Below are 18,988 nucleotides of genomic sequence, written 5' to 3'. Positions count from 1 at the left end.
TGACAGTTCTCTAAGCTCCAGTTCCTGAAAATATGCAGAGGAGTGTACTGCACAATTAAATTTTTCCTTCCTCTCACTCTATAAATATCATTTGAAAGTGAATCATGGTAGGTATGCATAACACTTTCTGATGTTATTTGTCTGTCATGCTGTCTTCAGACTTATAACAAGTTGTTCCGGAATATTCTCAGTAGTGCTGGCTAACTTTCGCGCAGTCACGCTAAATGGGGTTCGGCAGCAGATCTGAACATCACGGCACGCACTCCTGCCGCCCCCGCTCCATCACCCTGCCCCATGAGTCTGAAACCTCCCCTCCCCCCAACCCAAACAGGAAGTGGCTCATTTCACAGCATCACCTCTGTGCCACCCACCAGCTGGAGGTAGGTGGATATAGTATGACCCCCGCCACATCTTGCTGTCTCTCCCTGCAGCAAAAGACATCGGTGAATCCCCCCCAAGAGCCACAGCAGATCCTCTGGTCGATGAGAAGCAGTAAATGCATTACGGTTTGTTTCTATCAAAGGTGGGGTCCAATCCAATACCAACACAACAAACTAATTCCAGCAATTCACTCACCAGCCTGAAGACTGACATCTGCTGACATTCCACAGGTCTTGTTTTTCCTTGACTTTGCCCCTCCCCCACCCGGCGCCGCACCCCTGTGATTCGCCGATTGATTGGGCTGCGAGCCAATCCGCTGCCACCGTCAGGTTTTTCCCCACAGTGTACACCTGTTCCCGAATGTTAACAACCAGAAAATGCCCCCCTCCAACTGTGCCTTTGTATGCTGATGCTGCCTGTAATTCAAGGCCAACCGAAAGCGACAGATACAGAGCAAAATGTCTGATATCGCTTCAGTTTTGACAGTGTCATTTGATCTTGTACTGATACGATCAGTTTGATTAAACCACCTTTGAAATGCTTTTATCTGGATTTGGTGCTGCCAGCAGTCATGGTTTAAGTGTAGCGACAAGCTGCATTTGCTCGTTCTCAAAATGGTTTCTCATCCACGACCATGACGGGCGTCAAGCCTCCTGTTCCCACCCAGCCGCAGCAGAAGGGGGTGTTTTCATGGACTATACGACCTTTCCACCCGCCTTAAAGGGCACCCCTCTCCCCTCCCTGTCCCTGCCTGCGCCTCTTGTAGGGAAAACAAATTAATTAGCGTCTAGAGACGGGAAACTGTTCTGGTGGCTAATTACGAGTGGCAATAATTAAGCGGGAAGGAGCCGCGTGCCGGCAAGCGGGGGAGCGAGGAGGACTCGCGTCGGAGGAGAGGCGGAGGCGTGAGAGCCGGTGCGGGGTGGAGCCGCGGCGGGAACTGGCAGAGTAGTGCCGTGAGCCTCCTGTTACTTCCGAACCCGGCACTCAGCTATATCCATGACCTTTACAGCTCAGAGCCCCGCTTTTGTTCTCTGTGGCTGATTCATAGGAGCAAGTGGGGGCAGGGGAGCGGGAGGGGCGTGAGCGAGGAGCAGGCTTGGGGGGGGGGAAGGGGGCTTGCGGAGCTTCCTGTCCTGTCTGTCCATGCGGCGACACACCTCTTAGCTAAAAAAACGTTAGCACAGATGCTAATGCTAATGTCATGGGCTTAGAAGGCTTACTGTCTCACATTTTCACCTATTACAGATAACACATGATGGAACTTTACTGGGGGGGGGTTGCCACTCCCAGCATAACAGTTCCTCCTCAAACAAATAAATAACAAGAAAGTGTACAGCACTCATCTCATTTTTTTATCTCATTTTTCATTTATTGTTCATTCATTTCATTCTCATTCATTTCATTTCTTTTGGGTGCTGCAGGTGAGGAAGGCACACGCATGCACATACCGAATGTGTGTAACTTGATACACAGCTGACTGTTTCAGTAGAACAATTATAGATAAGATTCCAGGCAAGATCGCGCAGTGATTGGCATGATCAGGAGCCTGCTTGCCTGCCTTGACGGTGGTGCTTCAGTCTGACAGAGTAGATGTTCTACATAATCCAGGCTATTGATCCAATCATCGCTATCGACCCTCTCGCAGCGACACAGCCTGGAGCTCCTGACCAGAATCACAGCTCCCTCATCTTAGCTGTGATCAGGAGACTTGTATGATCAGTGATGCTTCAATTGGTACATTTATGAACCCATCCTGGGTTATTCCCTGCCCTGCACCTGTTGCTTCTGGGATAGGCCCTGGATCTCCTGCATAGGACTACGCGGGCTGCACAGCGGGTGGATGGCTTCCTTTAGCAAAATGCATGCATCAGAACAACTTTCAAATAAAAATGTTGGACATTAAATATAAGTTCCAATACTCCCAGAGATTTGTTCATCGTCATTTCTGTAATTCTGTAAGCCCCCCAGCTACAGGGTCTGGGTGTCCCCCCTCTGTGGGGGGGGGGAGCTTAAGCCACACTGTGCTGCACGTCGTCTGCAGAAAGGGCCTTCCGTGCTCGGTCTTGCCCATGCGATCCACCCCAGTGTAGGTTTCATGGGTCTTCACTCAGCATGGAACGAACAGCACACAGATTAATTGCTTTCTGTAATGAATTAGGGCCATCAGGGCTAGATGATTACAGCGCTCGCCTCGTCGTTGAAGAATATCCGGTGAATTTCCACAGGGCCCCATCTGAGCCGACCACCACATTAATATATAAATATCATATTTCTGCCTGTCCCCCTCATTTTCACTCCGTCGAAAATGGATAATTAAGCCCATAATAGGTTTCACTCTCAGTGCCTAAAACCATAGGTACTGAGGGGGGAGGGGGGGATTAATGGGTGCAGACCACCCTACCCCATGTGTATTTTCGGACACCCACAAGTTGACAGACATCACCAAGTTTCGAAACACTCTGGGAAGGAACCGCAAGTCACCCACTTCAATATTTTATTCGATTTTATTTTTATTTGGCAGACACTTTTGCCGCAAGCGACATGCGCTTCACGCAAATAGCACGTTACAAACATGCGTGCTGTCAAGGTGTCAATGCAGCACAAGAGCGGCTAGAAATGAACGGCCAGGGACGAGTGCCGGTGTTGCAGTGGGATCTTCGGCACCGATGCCAAAGAGAGCGTGGACCTGATAAGACTCAACAAGCAGAAAAGTGCAACATTAAGAACATCAAGGGAACATTGAGCAGGATTAGGCTAGTAGGGGAATTACAGCATCCATGGAATGTTTCTGAATACACGCACTTGACCGTTCTTGTGTTCTCATGTACGCATTTTATATCCTCTTCCAATGCCGAACACCAGTTCCATTAGTCAAGAACAGAAGTACAGAGATGGTAAAAGCCCCCGGACGTGGTTGTCACCCCTCCCACAATATCAAGGATGCACAGTTGCATCCTCGTCAAACGAGAACAATCCCATAATTCACTGGGCTCCAAGTTCATTCTTGGGAGGCAAGCTAGCAAGACTGTTCTTGCAAAGACCACAAATATGACTTTTGTGTTCTTGGTATCGAGAAACACGCACAGCCTGTATTTGCCCGGATGATGGTAGACGCCACTGTCGAGTGATACGGAGCTGAACCGTCCCACCCAACCTGAATGGAGGACGATTTGTCGTGATTGTTGGGTTTCCGGTCACAGACAGCTACAGTAATGCAGTGGGGGATGCGATGATGGGCTAAACAAATGACTATTCTCAGCTATATTTCCCAGCCGCATTTTTCCTTCTCTTCATTCAGATCAGGCCAATCGTGATCAGAGAACACTGAAAACGCTGACTGTGTGTGTGTGTGTGTGTGTTCGGGGGGGTGGGGGGGGGGGGGGTCGGGGGGGGGGGGGTGGGGGGCATTGTCCTGAGAGGGACCCTCAAGAGCTGGAGTCAAGGGTAATAGTGGAAAAATCGGAGGTCCAAGTCCTTTTTTCTGAAATCTGCCAAATCACAAGGCTTTTTTCAAGTCCAGCAAACCGTTCCCAAAATAAACGAAATTACGTATAAGAAAGCCTGGGTCCTTTATTCAAGATCACATGGCTCAGTGAGCAATCTCACTGAGTATGTGTTTCAGGATCCTCTCAGGCCTGCGTCTGTCGCCCCGTTCGTCTGTCTTCAGGCTGTTGACCCTAGAAAAGGTGACAGAGGGGTCTAGATCCCATCCAGTGCATAAGAGGCCATGAGGCTGGGGTATATCAGTCTATCGCAGGACACGCACAGGCACAGACTCATAGAGGTCAGAGACACCAATTCTCCTAATTGTACATCTTTGGGTTACGAAAAACCCAAGAGACACGGATAGAACAAGCAAAGTGCAGGCACCGGAGCGGGGGTGGGATTTGACCCCCAGACGCGGAGGTGTGAGATAACAGTGATGGCCACCCTGCTCCTCGCTGCTCCTTCCTGTCATGCCAGTTCTCACTCCTTCCCTGTCTGCTTCACTCGCCCCCTCCTCCCTCGGTCTCTCCCTAGCCATTACCTCACTCCCTAACCCTCTAACCTGCTGCTCGCCCCCAGCCCAAAGCTGCCCGCCCGCTCTCCTTCGTGCTTTGCACGCCACACCCCCTGCTCTCTTCCTCCACCACTCACCAAGGGCTCTTTCATCATTTCTGCCAATCATCCAATAGAATCTGCATACCCCCCCCACCCCTGCCCGCCGCCAATTTCTCCCACTTCTTTATATACCTGTCACATACGCTAATGCGATCCGCTACCCCGACTGCTGCAGACCTGACCCAGTTTCCATGGCAACAGCATGCGCCTCCAGCAGCAGCACGACTCCTGTCCGTCAAAGCCAGAGACCCGCCCCCTTGTCGCCGGCCCCTCCAATGCCTGAGCTCCTGGAGGTCTGCGGTGCTCTGCTCCTCAAATCCCAGGACCATGGAGGTAACTGAGAGCATCCAGGAAATAAAGATTCATGGGAACAGCCAGTTCCTGGTGCAGCAGGCCGGATTCCCATCAGTTTGTGCGGCTGTCATGGGCACGTCTACTTCAGTGTCGGGGAAAAGAAACTCCTACGCCCTTCCAATTGTGTCTCCAGGTCTTATTACTGTTATCCCTACACTGTCTTACCCTCTCCTTTTCAGGAATCACTTCACTGCCTTCACTGCAGGCTTCGAAATCAGGCACGAGATTTGGATGGGCAGAGGGCCAAATATTATCCACTATTTCCACACCATCTGCTTCGCATTCCTCTCCATGCTTGTTGTCTCTTGAGCACCCTCAACCGCTGGCTTAGAAGCCAAGTCCTCTGAGGCAGAGGTTCTGCAGGACACAGGGGGACAGTGAGCAGCTCAATGGGCAAAGTCTCAGTCCCTGTGATCAGAAGGTTGCTGGTTTGAGCCCTGGTCTCAGCAGGGCAGTCACATGTCCATGGGCCATTGAGCAAGGCCCTTATGCATGAAGGACACTGCATGTCAGCTGACCTTCTGCTGTGACCCACCTAAGCTATGGAGAGCAAGAGGGAGTCAGCAAAGGAAGCATTCCATTGTACGTCTACTCGCGCACATATAGCATGTTCATTGTGGAGATGGGTAGGTCCTTTTCCAAGAATAAACTCTATGTTTCCAATCTGTGTCTTTTTTTACAACCCTTGGTCACATCTGAAGAAAATGGAAACAGTTACAATTAATAAATCTGTCCCACAGGCACCACAAAAGGGAGGAAAGTCAGATAGATTCCAAAGGCCTCTGCGTGACGGGGGCCCTAAAATATTAGAACATAATTGAATTGGTCTGGTTGGGGGGGGCCTCAATACAATATGCTTTTAAGGGGCCCAAAATATCAAGTGGCCCCCCAGGCACTGATCGCCCCTTTGCCGGCACCCCATGTTTAATTTTTGGACAATGTAAACTAAGGGAGCAGCGTGTTTCGTTAAAAGCTGTGGAAAGGACAGTACATCGCAGGTCTAGTTTAACTCTTCCAGGCAGTGCTGAACGAGTCCAGATGGCCCGCGTCCCGTACTGTACCACCACACTCCATCATTGTTTTTACGCCACACAGAACTTGATCATCCCAGAACAGCCAATCCAGCTTGGGCCTTTTCATTACATCTCCAGGTAATGCTGTTTAGGAAAACTTATGCTTTATCTCTGTTTAGTGCTCCAGGTATGTGCAATGTCCAAAAAGGACATTGGTCCCACATTAGCAGGACAGTGATAAATGTTGGAAGCAATTTAATTTTGATTGGCCCCTATACATGTGGGAATAAGGTAGGTGATGTAAGATTCATGTCTTTTAGCAGAAGAGGTATTGGACAAAAGATTAATGGGATTAATGGGATAAAATGGGTTGTATTGACCTACTGGAAATGCTCCGTGCAACTTCTTGCTTTTCCACAAAGAGTGGGCTGGAAGTGGTGTCTGTAGATGGCAGGTGGCTATTTTGGTGATGGCTGTAAGGGGGGGGGCTCAGCATGCTGGGAGGGGCATACAACTGGTCTGAAAGCAAGGAGATTCTGCTTAACGTGGGGGTCCCAACACCGCCGAGGGGGAAGGTGCAGACAAGCCAGAGATCTCCACTTCAAAGGCGGCCCAAACCAGAGTGCAGATTAAAGCCCAGCGTGAATCAAAGACCCTCGAGCGGCCCGATTCGCACAGGTGCCAGCGTGTGCCGATCGAGGGTCTCAGTTTTCTGCTGGAGCAAGTCACACAGGCTAAGCGTGTGGGCGTCCCGGCCGAGGCGGGTTCACACGCGTCGCACGGGGATTATCACTATCAGCGTACAAAGTGTGATGGCGCAAGGTGTTGATGTAGCTGGTTTCAGTCCAGATCCCACCCCCCCCCCCCCAGCCTTGTCATTGATGTCTCAGTCAAGGACAGACTCAACATGTGGAAACAGCCAGTGAACATTTCTTAATATATCAGCAGAACGATGGTGACTGTGGCTCACTTTGGCATCTTATACACCTCTGAAAACTAACATTTGATGTATAATAATACTAAGTCCCGGTGTCAACCTTTGTGATTGTATCTCTGTATGTCTTAGTGTCTGCGATTCCGGCTGCCACGGGACACTGGTGTGGTGTTGTCAGGGCGACACTGTGGAAACGACTCCACTTCAGAGACGACAGGAACCCATCCAGAAACGGGAGCTCACCCCCCACACCCCCCACTCCATCCAGCTCGATAATTCCCAACTATCGATCGTCTGGCTGGGGTGGGGTGAGGTGGTATGGGGGGGGACTCCGTTGTCAGGGAGCCTCATTACCGAAACAGCTTGGGCTATTTATAGCCAGGGGGTGGAAAACTGCCCCCCAGGACGGCAAAACAACAGACCCTCTCTGGGACGATCCCATCAGGCTCACAGACTGGCACACTCTCACGTGGCATCAAAATTCTCAGTTTGGGTGCAAACAAGCAAGAGTGTCACTAGAGATTTATGAAGGGGGGGCAGGCCTTTACTGGGGGTCTAGTTTAATGAAAAATGAATGAGAACACATTATATAAACTCGTGTACATGTATTTGAGGGGCTAAAGTTTTTCTAAAACAACCCAGTTGACACTCCTGCAAACACAATGTCTGTGTGATGGAAACCTACACAAACAAAAACAAACAAACACAGACAGACACACACACAAACAAACAAACACAGACACACACAAACAGACACACATACAGACAAAAACACAGACACACACAAACAAACACACACATAAACAGACACACATACAGACACACACAAACACAGACACACACAGACACACATACAGACAAAAACACAGACACACACAAACAAACACACGCACAGACACACATACAGACACACACACACACAGACACACACAAACAGACACACACACATAGACACAAACACAGACACACACAAACAGACACACACACACATGATTCAGTCATCCACAATCAGGTGCATGCAAGCTGTACCCCTGCCTTGTGGATGTTAAATGTGCTTGTGAGCAGCCAATAAGGACAAGGTCCAGCCTGTCACTTCAGCGCATACGCACCAGCTTACGCAACCTGACTATTATCTACTGGTGGAACGCACCCCCCCCCCATCCTGTTACCCAGGTAACGTGGCCCAGTGAGGATGTGTCCAGTGTTTGATATCCACCCCAGCCCCCTCCTCCCCTCACCACGGGGCCCCAGTGAGCAGGCATGTCCTTCGAAGGGGCGTGGCTTAACACAACACGCGAGCGGCCTTGATGGGGCATCACTGCCGGAGTGACACCGAGGGGCCCTCAGGTCACCTCGCTTGGGGCGTGTGTTGTGTCACTCGCATGGGCTGGGGGCAGTACCCCCCCCGCCCCGGCCCCTCCAGTGGCTCTGCAATATGGCCCAGCTCGAAGTGGTCAGGGGTTGCCATGGCAACACAGCGGAGGTCTCTCAGTGGTGAAACGAGGCAGGCTGTGCGCCTCCACCCCACTGGCGGTGGACACGCGCACACATGCGCGGACACACACTCACACGCGGGCACACGCGCGCATGCGCGCACACACACTCACAGACACGCACACACGGGTTAGTCACTGCTCGCCCCCCCCCCCCCCCCCCCCCCATGACGCCACACTACCAGCAAGGGCTCATTGAGATTTGAGCAAACATTTAAACTTATTTAAATCGTTGATACATCTTTTAAATTCCATTTAAGGAAGTTAATTTTCAGTACAGTTCTTCTCTTTTACAGTGTTTTTTGAGAAACCCTTGGAGTCGCTGTTGTGGAAAAACTCTATAAAAAAAGCTCCATCACGCCAGATAAATGATCCTCACCGACCGTTAGGTGATACCATCTTGCAAATATTAGCAAATATCACAACAGCGTTTATATGATATATTTTGTTATAATGATCCCAATCATTATTTCTTAAATTTCTAAATTATTCATTAAATACTTTCTGCACGCCAGACAAACACAAACTGGATCCTGTATAAGACTTTAATGATAATATTTATTAATATATGAATGTTTGCTCTCAGTCAGAATAACACACCCCAGTATATATGGCTGTACATATTTTGTGTGTGTTTGAAGTCATGTGGTCAATCAGTTCAGCTCCGATTTCATCGGACATAAAATTCATCCCTGTTGGATGAAGGACGGCGTCGCCTCAGCAGTGTGTCACGGCGGCAGGGTGTCTCTGCTCAGCGTACTCACAACACCAGCGGACTGCTTTCCATGCAGTGACAGTACTGTTGATGCCATGCTGACCTTTAACCTGCAGAAGGCATTAGGTAAGGAACAAGGCATGAATGTGGACATGCCTTGGATTGACAGACACCTTAAGCTGTAAGAAAAAATCTACAAGCAGTGTGTATCTTTTTAAAATTAGATGCGCACTCTACTAAGGTAAAATGACTTGCATCTGACCAAGGGGTGATGTTAGGCCTATTTTAGGGGGGGCTTAAGCATCCCTAAAATGATTTTAGCCTCTCCCCCAAATAAATGTACAGTAATTAGTTTAAATAATGTAGGCCATTTCCATTAGGCCCCCCTAAAAAAGACCACCCTGTCATAAATCTCGAGTGAAGTTCCTGATCTGACCAAAATTAATGCTCTGGATGTCTGCTAAATCATCGTTGTAATTGGCTTCGCAAACTACCACATTTTCCCCTGGTTTTGGTGGCTGGGATTAAAATCTCCTGTCACTCAGGACAGCAATCAGGTGTTGATGACAGAAGCCTGCTAGTGCAAACACACGCGAGCTTGTCAGCCCTCATTATTGCCACCTTGACGAGGTTGTAAAACAATAGCAGCCGATTTTTCAGGGAAGATTGCCGTTATATGTGCCTTTACTACCATCTGCTGTTCAGAGGAGGAATTACAGTCATCATTGCTGTTGCCGTTGCACATGATCGTCTTAATTAACACGAAACAAAGTGTGCGAAATATATTAGCTGAGACAATTTACTTAGTATGTTAAAGAAATATTTATTGGACCGATTTCTGTACATGAAAAAGACTCGTAATTTCGTTTTTGTCAGTACGACAAGGTAGAAGGCAGAATTTGTGGATTTTGTAAGGGGCAGAAAACTCGCTATTGCAGTCACCAAACCTGAACACTAGAGGGAGACAGATAAAAGGGCTCTGTGCTGTTCCGGATTTTGGTTGATATTGTCTTTTGATGTAATGTATGCGAGTTACGTCAGAGAGACTGAAACCGGAAGTTTGGTAAAATGTCACTCAGCAAAGTGTGGATATACAGCCAACAGGAAAAAAAATCAATCGGGCAATGAATGACAGAAAGATAAGAGGAGGAGGAGCCAATTTCAACAAAGGCAGGTGCAAAAAAGACGTGTTAGAAAAAAGAACACAGCAGATTTTCTTAATTAATCTTTCTAACAGGAAGTCAGACTTTACAACACCCCTCAGACTTGGATTTTCCCAGTTCATCAGGGCAGATGAGCAAAGCATACTGCCAGCCAATAGCCAAACGATATGCAAATTAGACAGCAAAAAGGCAGAAAACACTGCTGGCTCCAGTGCCAAGAAGCCATGGGCAAATATACTGCCTTGAGGAGCCAGTGTGCCAGTGAGCCAGAGAGGGGAGGGTGATAGCACAGAGATCCAGCAGCACTGCAAGGGTGAGCAGTGAGTCCATGCTCACTTGGGACGCGCAGGAACGCCACTCCCCACCTGGGACAAGTTTGTGCTTGTATGCGTGTGTGTTCACACACATGTCTGTGTGTGTGTGTGTGTGTGTGTGCGTGTGTGTGTGTGTGTGTGTGTGTGTGCTGTGTGCCTGGCGTGCACGGACATACATGCACGACCAAACAGACACACACATATAGACACAAACACACACACACATAGACATGACAGATATGGGAGCCCAGGCCTTTCAGAATGTGTCCTGTCGGACTCCCTCCTCAGCGCCAGCAGCTGTTATCCCCTCCCCAAGCTCGGGGGGGGCTAAAGACTAGAGGGGATTCTTTTGCTGGTGGGTGGGTAGAGGACACAGCCAGGGGCATACGAGCTAACAGAGGGAGAGCCATCGTAGCCATTCACAGCTTCGGGGGTAGGGGGTGGTCACTAGGTCACTGTACATACTTGCCGCTTTCCTACAGAATTTTCCAGGGTTTGTTGTAACGAAGTTAAGGCTTCTGCCCAAGAATGATCCTGCCTCCCTCTAGGCTGCAAGCCCGATAGTCGATTTGATCCGTTAAGGATATTAATGAGCATGCCCACTTCTGCCTGGAAATCTAGCTGCTCAGCAAAGGGGGTAAATGATTTCTCAGGGATCTACGGGATCCGGAATAATCTGCGGATTCTGTGTTTCCTCCTGTTACCCCTCGCAATGATCTAACCTTTGGGCTCTGTATTGTGGCACACCAGTCAGGCCTCATGTGTGTGTGTATGTGTGTGTGTGTCTGCATGCGTGTGTGTGTGTGTGCCTGTGTGTGTGTGCGTGCATCTGTGTGTGCATGCGTGTGTGTGTGTGTATGTGTCTGTCTGAATATGTGTGTGTGCATGTATGTGTGTGTGCATGTATGTGTGTGTGTGAGTGTGTGTGTGTGCGTGTGTGGGTTTGCATAGATCACAATTGGGGACCAAAATGTCCACATAATGCGGTAAAACCTGAAACTTCCTTACTTGTGGGGACACTTCTTCAGGTGCCCTTTTGGATAACCTCAATCTTATAAAAAAATTGTGAATGCAGTCACAAAAGTAAAAGTGTGAAAAGTCTTGTGTTTTGATTGGTTGCTTATAGTTAAGGTTAGGGCTGGGTAGGGGTTAAGGGTGTCTTAATTGGGATTATTCATAGAAATGGTCCCCATTTAGATAGGTACACCAACTTGTGTGTGTGTGCGTGTGTGTGTGTGTGTGTGTGTGTGTGTGTGTGTGTGTTTTGATACATGGGGACCATTTTTTACGGTTGCCACAAGGGGAAATTCAATTTGATACAAATCTGTGTCAAGGATATGAATACAAACATATACATGTTGACGTTCCAACCATCTAAATGGGGACCTTCCATTCATTTCTATTGGAAAACAACCTAATCCAATCATAACACCCTTAACCCCTACCCAGCCCTAATCTCAACCATAAGCAACCAAACTAAATACAAGACTTTTGGCATTTTTACTTGACTGCATTCACAGATTCTTATAAAATTGAGGTTATCCAAAATGGGAACCTGGAACATGTCCTCAAAAGCATAGAAATTTCAGGTTTTACCCCCCCCCCCCCCCCACACACACACACACACCCACACACACACACACCCCAGGCCAGTTAAAGTGGGCCAACGTCAACAGCAGCTTGCAAATGAGCCCCCTCCCTCCCCCTTTCATGTCGCCCCAGCCTCCGCTTTCCATTTCAGCGTGACTGTCCTTTTGTCACAGCAACAGATGGGCAGGGCGTGGGGGGCCAAAGGTCAGCACCCCTTTCATGGGCTGGCCCAATGACGACTGGGAAGTTCGCGCCATGCGGAGACTCAGCACCTCAGTCTTCTGTTTTGCGACCGGCCTTTCAGGCCTGCAGCTCCTCATTTGTTGTTCCTCTGTCCCAGGGGGTCCATCCTGGCCCCTCACTTGGGTCCATCACTTTCCTAACTAGACAAATTTATCCATCTTTATATCCAGTTTACCAAATGTATCCAGTAATTATTGATCAGTGTTTATTGTTCAGCTGTCTTTGTCTGACGCTCTGAAGAAACACAATTTCGTTTCCCGCGTGTGCGATGACAATAAAGTGATTTTACTCGACTTTATCGCTCACTGCGTTGTGACTGCAGCTCTCCACAGGAGCGATACACTTCAGCATTCCTCAGTGTCCCGAGAGTCGAGTTCCCTGCCAGAGCCTGCAGGGATAACGAATCCGGTCGGTTCTGCTGAAACGGGGGACGGGAGTGATGGCAAACGTCATCGCTTACGCCGGGGGTGTCGTTGGCTGAAACGTGCCCTGCTTTTTCTCTCGGCCGTGAGCAACAGCACCCCCGCAAGGTCATGCACTAAAATAGAGGCTCTCTCATTCATCAGCCTAATCATAGGGCTTCAGCAGGGCCATTACGGATTAAAGAGACAGAAGCCTCAGGCACAACTGGCAGCTGAGCGATCCTATCCCAACAGTCCCAGGTGGAGGAGGCGGAGCTTCATATCCCAGACACCAAACATATGTCACTATGCGCCGACAGGTCCTCTGTCAACAAATGGGACTGTGTAATCCCAGCAAAGGCCTGGTTTACGAGCTGCAGGATTGGCAGCTCCATTAATCTTTTATGGCCTTACCCTGTCACCTCCTGTGGTGCCCCCCTCCAAAGCATCATACCACAGCCACGCGATTTCACCAAAAACTCAGGCCGAAGGCCAGAAAATTATAAATAAAGACACAGAGCACACCAGCCTGCCTTATACCTCTGTGATTCACGTGCAGAAGTGTAGATCATGGAAGATTCAGACTGGTACTAATCCAGCGTTTTCTCCTAAATGTGAAGTTTCAGGTTTAGCTTGGTCACCGAAACAAAATATACCTGCATGATTTTTTAGCCTCAGACTTCCTGCGATTCAGGGTGAGTGGGGTTAGTTCTTGGAATATTCATAGAGGCGATATGCTTAAAACAACGCTGACCACTTTCCTGCTTCGTGTAGCCACTTTGAGCAGAAACCGCCGTACACTATTCTAGAGAAGCAGAGGCTTTTCTGGTCTGAAAGCCGCACTGGGGTCATGTGACTCTGTGCAGTCGTGTCCCAGCAGCCCCTGAGCCCAGCATCGATGGCACTGACCCCCTCTGACATAAACCGCGGAGCTGCAGGCCGCTGTCTCAAGTGTCGGAAGTGAAAGGCCGTTCGATCGCAGCCGACCACAGTTTGCTTATGTCTGATTTCTTGTTTTTTTGGGGTCAATCTAAAAAAAGGCCCAGACCTCCGTCTCTCAGAAACCACACTCATGTAGGTTTCTCTAAAGTGCGTGTGTATTGGCGACTAACTGGGGCGTTAAAAATGTGGCCACGTGCCCCCCAGCAAGGTCCGGTCTGGCTCCCAGGAGACGTCAGGTCCATATGGAGACCTGGATCCAGGAACAGCTGTTGTCGTCTCGTCAAGTCCCCGGCCCGGCCAAGACGGGGAGGCAGCAGGCTATCGCACGCATGGACTGAGCTCACGCCCGGGAAACTGCTCCCAACAGTATAGCTGCATCTCCTCTTCTCACCATCCAGTAAAAGTCTCACAAACAGTGCCCACAAACTCAAGCAATAGAACGAAAGTTCCGTCAGAACCTGGAACTGTCTAAAAACCGTGACACGGAGAGGTAAAATCCCATAGCCCTCAGCGTCTAACTGTCAATTTGGGTTCATTTTAAATGGCCTGTTTCCAGAACTGGCAGCAGCCAGGACTGAAGCAAACAGCTTAACATCGGCAAAGCTGTGTTACAAATCATTGTATAATAATGGAGCAACAGGATTTATTTGTAATAAATGTCCAGTTGGTGTCCCTGCGACCCCATTTTAAACAGCCTCTTTCTCTCCTAGTCTTTGGACTTGTATAAATTCTTTCCTGCGGCAGATTAAATCCGTTAGAATAACATCCCATACTGTCTGTGTCACTATTCTACATTTAAAAAGCTCCAAATTTAACTTTTAAAATGTCACATGCTGGAAGGCGTCGCCGGACTCACGCCGTAGTTATCTCTGAAGACATTCTCCTGGCAGCTTAAACAGTCTCCCCCATTAAAACTGAGCTCCATTCCCAGCGAGGGCCTGCAAGACTCACTTTGTACTCAGATTTCTCCAGAAGACGGGAGCCCACAGGTCGAGCAGATGTTTTTCAATGATAGTGAATCCCATCCCTGTTTCTTTGACCCTCCCCCATCCCTGGAGACGGTGACACCTTCCTTCTCATTCTTTCTTTTCTAATCCTGCTCTTTAGAAGGTCGTGTGACTAACCGGATTTGCATCCTCTATACATAATCATTTCTTCACCCTCACGAAAGCTTCCACAAATTATTATTTATTAAAAAAAAAGTCACAGTAAACCTTGAGGCTGAATTTCTGCAGATGACACAAAAGGGGAGATGGCAGACTCACGGGCTGGGAAACAAATGCCAGAGATTGCCAGTTGCCCCTGCACTTCCTTCTGTCTCCACTAGGGTATTCGAGTGATGCAGAGGAGGCCACCGGAGGGGGACAGACAGTGGCTCTGTGCCGGCAGAAGCATCTTCAGAGCAGTAAAGGCCATTTACATCAGCAGCTTCCTTAACAAACCCAAAGGGGTCACACTTACCTGTTTTGCATATTCATCATTTAAAGAGCTACATGCATTATTGTGGGAAAATGTGAAATTTATTTGGTGATATACTAGAGTTTAAAGTTCAGGTTCTGCTTTGACCCCAAACTAGAACAGACAAGGACCCTAACATATGACCTCCTGTTTTCATTAGCAAGGTGAACGAAAAAGGTGTTTTGCTTCTGTGTTTATGAGCGGATTAAGCATCCTACTCTCCTGCCATCCCATAATTTCTGTGTTTCTATATCTCATTTATTTTCTCCGTCGGTCCTTTTGCAATGGGCGGGGGGGGGGGGGGGGGGGGGTGATAATGCTTTGCATTCGCTGCCCTTTGTGCAGTACGACAGGCCCTATTAGACACCCAGTGGACCTGGGAGACCTCGATTCCCACGGCACACGCTGGAACGCAGCCCCCCACACGGCAAAGCGGGGCGGGGGCATGTCCTGCAGAGGCCTGCCGTCAAAGCCGGGGGACCCTCATGAAGCACCGTGCACTGAATGTTTCATTATAAGACGTGCAACTGACTTTGCAAACTCCCCACCGCTGCCCCCCACCCCCAGCCTTATTCCCACAGCCTGAAAATAACCTCTCCTGCCCACAGACACACACACAGTCACAGACACACACACACACACACAGTCACAGACACACACACACAGTCACAGACACACACACACACACACTGACACACACAGACACACACACACTGACACACACACAGACACACACACACACAGACACACACACTGTCACACAGACACACACACTGACACACACACAGACACACACACAGACCAAACAAAAGACAAACCTTTTGGCATTTTAAGTTTTTTGATTGCAGTCACAGATTTTTATAAAATTGAATTTCCCCATGTGGGGAAAAAAATGCCCCCTACAACGTCAAAATAACAGGTTTTTACCACATTGGGGGGGGGTGGGGGCACACAACAGCAAACTGAAAGACAAACACAGAGAGACACAGCAGAAACAGCAAGTCTTCCGAAGAACTCCTGAGATTCTCCTGCGCTTCTTCATAACCTCCAACAACCCTGAGCAGAAAGAGAAGCTTTAAAAAGAGAGAGAAACAGAGAAAAGTAGGAGCAGAGTGAAGGAGGCGACTTGGCTGGTGGGGGGGGGGGGCGTGTGTGACATCACACCTGCGCGAGGTGCTCCCCCACGTCCAGCTTCATGCTCTGAGGACAAACGGGGGAGAGCCAAAATGGGTCGGCATGGATACCAAGGTGCAGCAAACCGGGCTGTCTCTCTTTGTACCAGCAGCACTGGGTCCAAATGGTTCCCCTGGTGGAGATAACAGAACAGGGACAGGTATCTGTAGGACTTGAGGCTGATGCAGACATCAACATTACATTTTATTGATTTAGCAGATGCTTTAATCCAAAGCAGGGTCAAATAGTCCCTGGACCAATGAGGCTTGAGGGCTTTGCCCAGGGCCTCAACTGTGAAATCACTGCCAAGCCTGAGATTTGAACCAGCATTCTTCCATTGGAAGCATAGAGACTGACACTGCCCCCTTGATTGGCATTTTCACGCCCCAATCTGTCACAATGTGCTTCTCTAAGTTGCCCCGTTTTTAAAACCCTCCCATCCACATGTCTGGTCTCTCATTCTGCATATAGTGGCTGGCACTCGATGCCAGCCCTCTCCAGCCACTGGCTCGCTCATTCGCATCCTCTCTCTCCCTCCCCCCCCCCTGCAGCCCCATTGTTCTCGCCCTCTCCATCAAGCCACAGTCCCCTACCTGCCTGCCCACGCTGGCACAGCCCGCTCGCGCTGCCTCTCTCAACGCATTTTGTCCTTATAAGGAGAGAGAGAGGAGGCCCACCAAGAGCAGAGGCGGAACGTACTAAGTGCTTGCGCTCCGCGGGGGTGCGCGGGAGGGCGGTGGTTGCTGTGAAGCAGAGGGGCCGGTGAGTAATGCCTTGTAAACGAGCGCATCCTGAATGCCTGAGAATAAAACAGATATAGGCCGGGGGGGGTGGGGGGCAGAGAACAGAGAATTTGTGTTATAATTTTAGAGAAATGCATCAGCTAAGGAAAACTACAGCATCCAGAAGTGTAAATTTGACTGAGCATTTCTGATAATGAGCTTCTAAAAATACTACAAATGCATAGCATCATTACTGCCACCGCCAAATTCAGACTAATATATATATATCAGACTGGTGTTCAGCAGAGAGCTGGACTGGCAGACTGCTGACTCAAATTACGACGCTAGTATCACACATACTTGTCTTTCCTGCGAAGCCTTAAGAAAGGCACACTGTGCCCATTCTTGAAAGGAGGATCGCTGAGGGGAAAAGCTTCCTTTCCTCGGGGAATGAAAGCTGCACCTAAGATAGGTGTGGAAGCAGAACCGGGAAATGGACTGTCAACCCAAACAGGATCAAACGAGATGTGTGTCTCATGGAAGAGGGTAGCACTGTTTCACTGGAGACACACTGGAGAAAGTCCCAAATGAAAGCAGCATCACCCCACATGCACTAGAAGGAACAGCTGACCTGCAAAAACTATGGACAGATTGTAAAGAATATAAGAGCACCCATAAAATGGTATGGAAATTAATAAATGTTTCAGAAAACACTCTTGACCTCCGGGTGGGTTGTAAGCCTTTATGGTTAGATATGGAATTGGGGTCTTCATTCATAAATAGCACCGGGGAGTCACATTAAAAAGGCATGTGTGCAATCATTACCTGTCATTGGCCCCAGGATTGGCTGAGGGGGGGGTGTTCTCTTATTCATAAAAATTTGGGCCATTTAGTCCAGCCTGGTGTCCCGGGTTTGATGAGGGCCCCCCCATGCTTTACAGCCCAGTCCTGTGTGATGGGAGGGGGGGTAGGGGGTTGAGACAGCCCAGCCAATCCCTTTATAGCACTTTTCCTTATATAAAGTCTCCTCTTTTTTGCTCTGCGGGTCCTTCCTCATAGGGGCAGATTTATTCCATAAATCTGTCTCCCACCAAAGCATTTTATTTCCAGCAGGCAGTGGGGAGAATCTCCTTTGAAGCTCTCTGCCTCTGCAGGGCTGGTGACTCGCTCCGTTCCACAGACAGTTACTCATCAAACATGAGCTTTCTCTTGCCTTTTTCTGTAACCCAATAGGCAGGCCGAGGGCTCACTGCACATGTTTTAACGGCAAAAGAAACTAGCATTAAAACGAAAGCTCCTCTTCCTCTTTATGGCACCAGCGAGGACGCGCACGTGTGTGAACGTGCGGCCAGTGAACGCGCACGAACAGGCACACTTGAGATCACGCTCACGCATTCAGGTTCCCGGGAAGCTCGGACTTCGTTGGATCGGCTCAGATGTGATGCCAAGGGTGGTTCATGAGGCCGCGGAATTTTGCACATAAAATAACTATTTTGATTTAACTCTTTGAATGCCTGGTCTTCATGCTTAAGGTATGCAGTGACCCAGGTAGGAAGCAGCAGATAGAAAAAATAACTTCTCTTCCTGGAGTATTTTGAATGTCCTACTTTGTTCTTTTGTCGATTGGCCTGTTCCTGTTTGGACTTGCTAACACAGAACACGAAAAGACACTGGGCTGTACTGAAGTAACATTTTGATGAAGGTGCTGTTTGACTTGCGATTCCCTAAAAACAGGCACTATTTTGACTGATATAAAATATACTTTATTGATCCCAGGGGGAAATTCTTTCATATCAATAAAGTATAAATCTTATCGTATCTTATAGTATCGGTGATATATCTTGCTATCGATCACTGATCATTGATCCCTCCACCACGGAATGGAACAGCTGAACGCGGGATGTGCTTCGGAAAAAAATGCCGGCATTTTTACACATCCTCAATTTCACAAAGCGCTAACAAACCAAAACACCTTGGAAATGTGGAAG

The sequence above is a fragment of the Brienomyrus brachyistius genome, chromosome 23 (assembly GCF_023856365.1).
Source record: "Brienomyrus brachyistius isolate T26 chromosome 23, BBRACH_0.4, whole genome shotgun sequence".
Lineage (NCBI taxonomy): Eukaryota > Metazoa > Chordata > Actinopteri > Osteoglossiformes > Mormyridae > Brienomyrus > Brienomyrus brachyistius.
Note: the sequence above shows the minus strand (reverse complement) of the source record.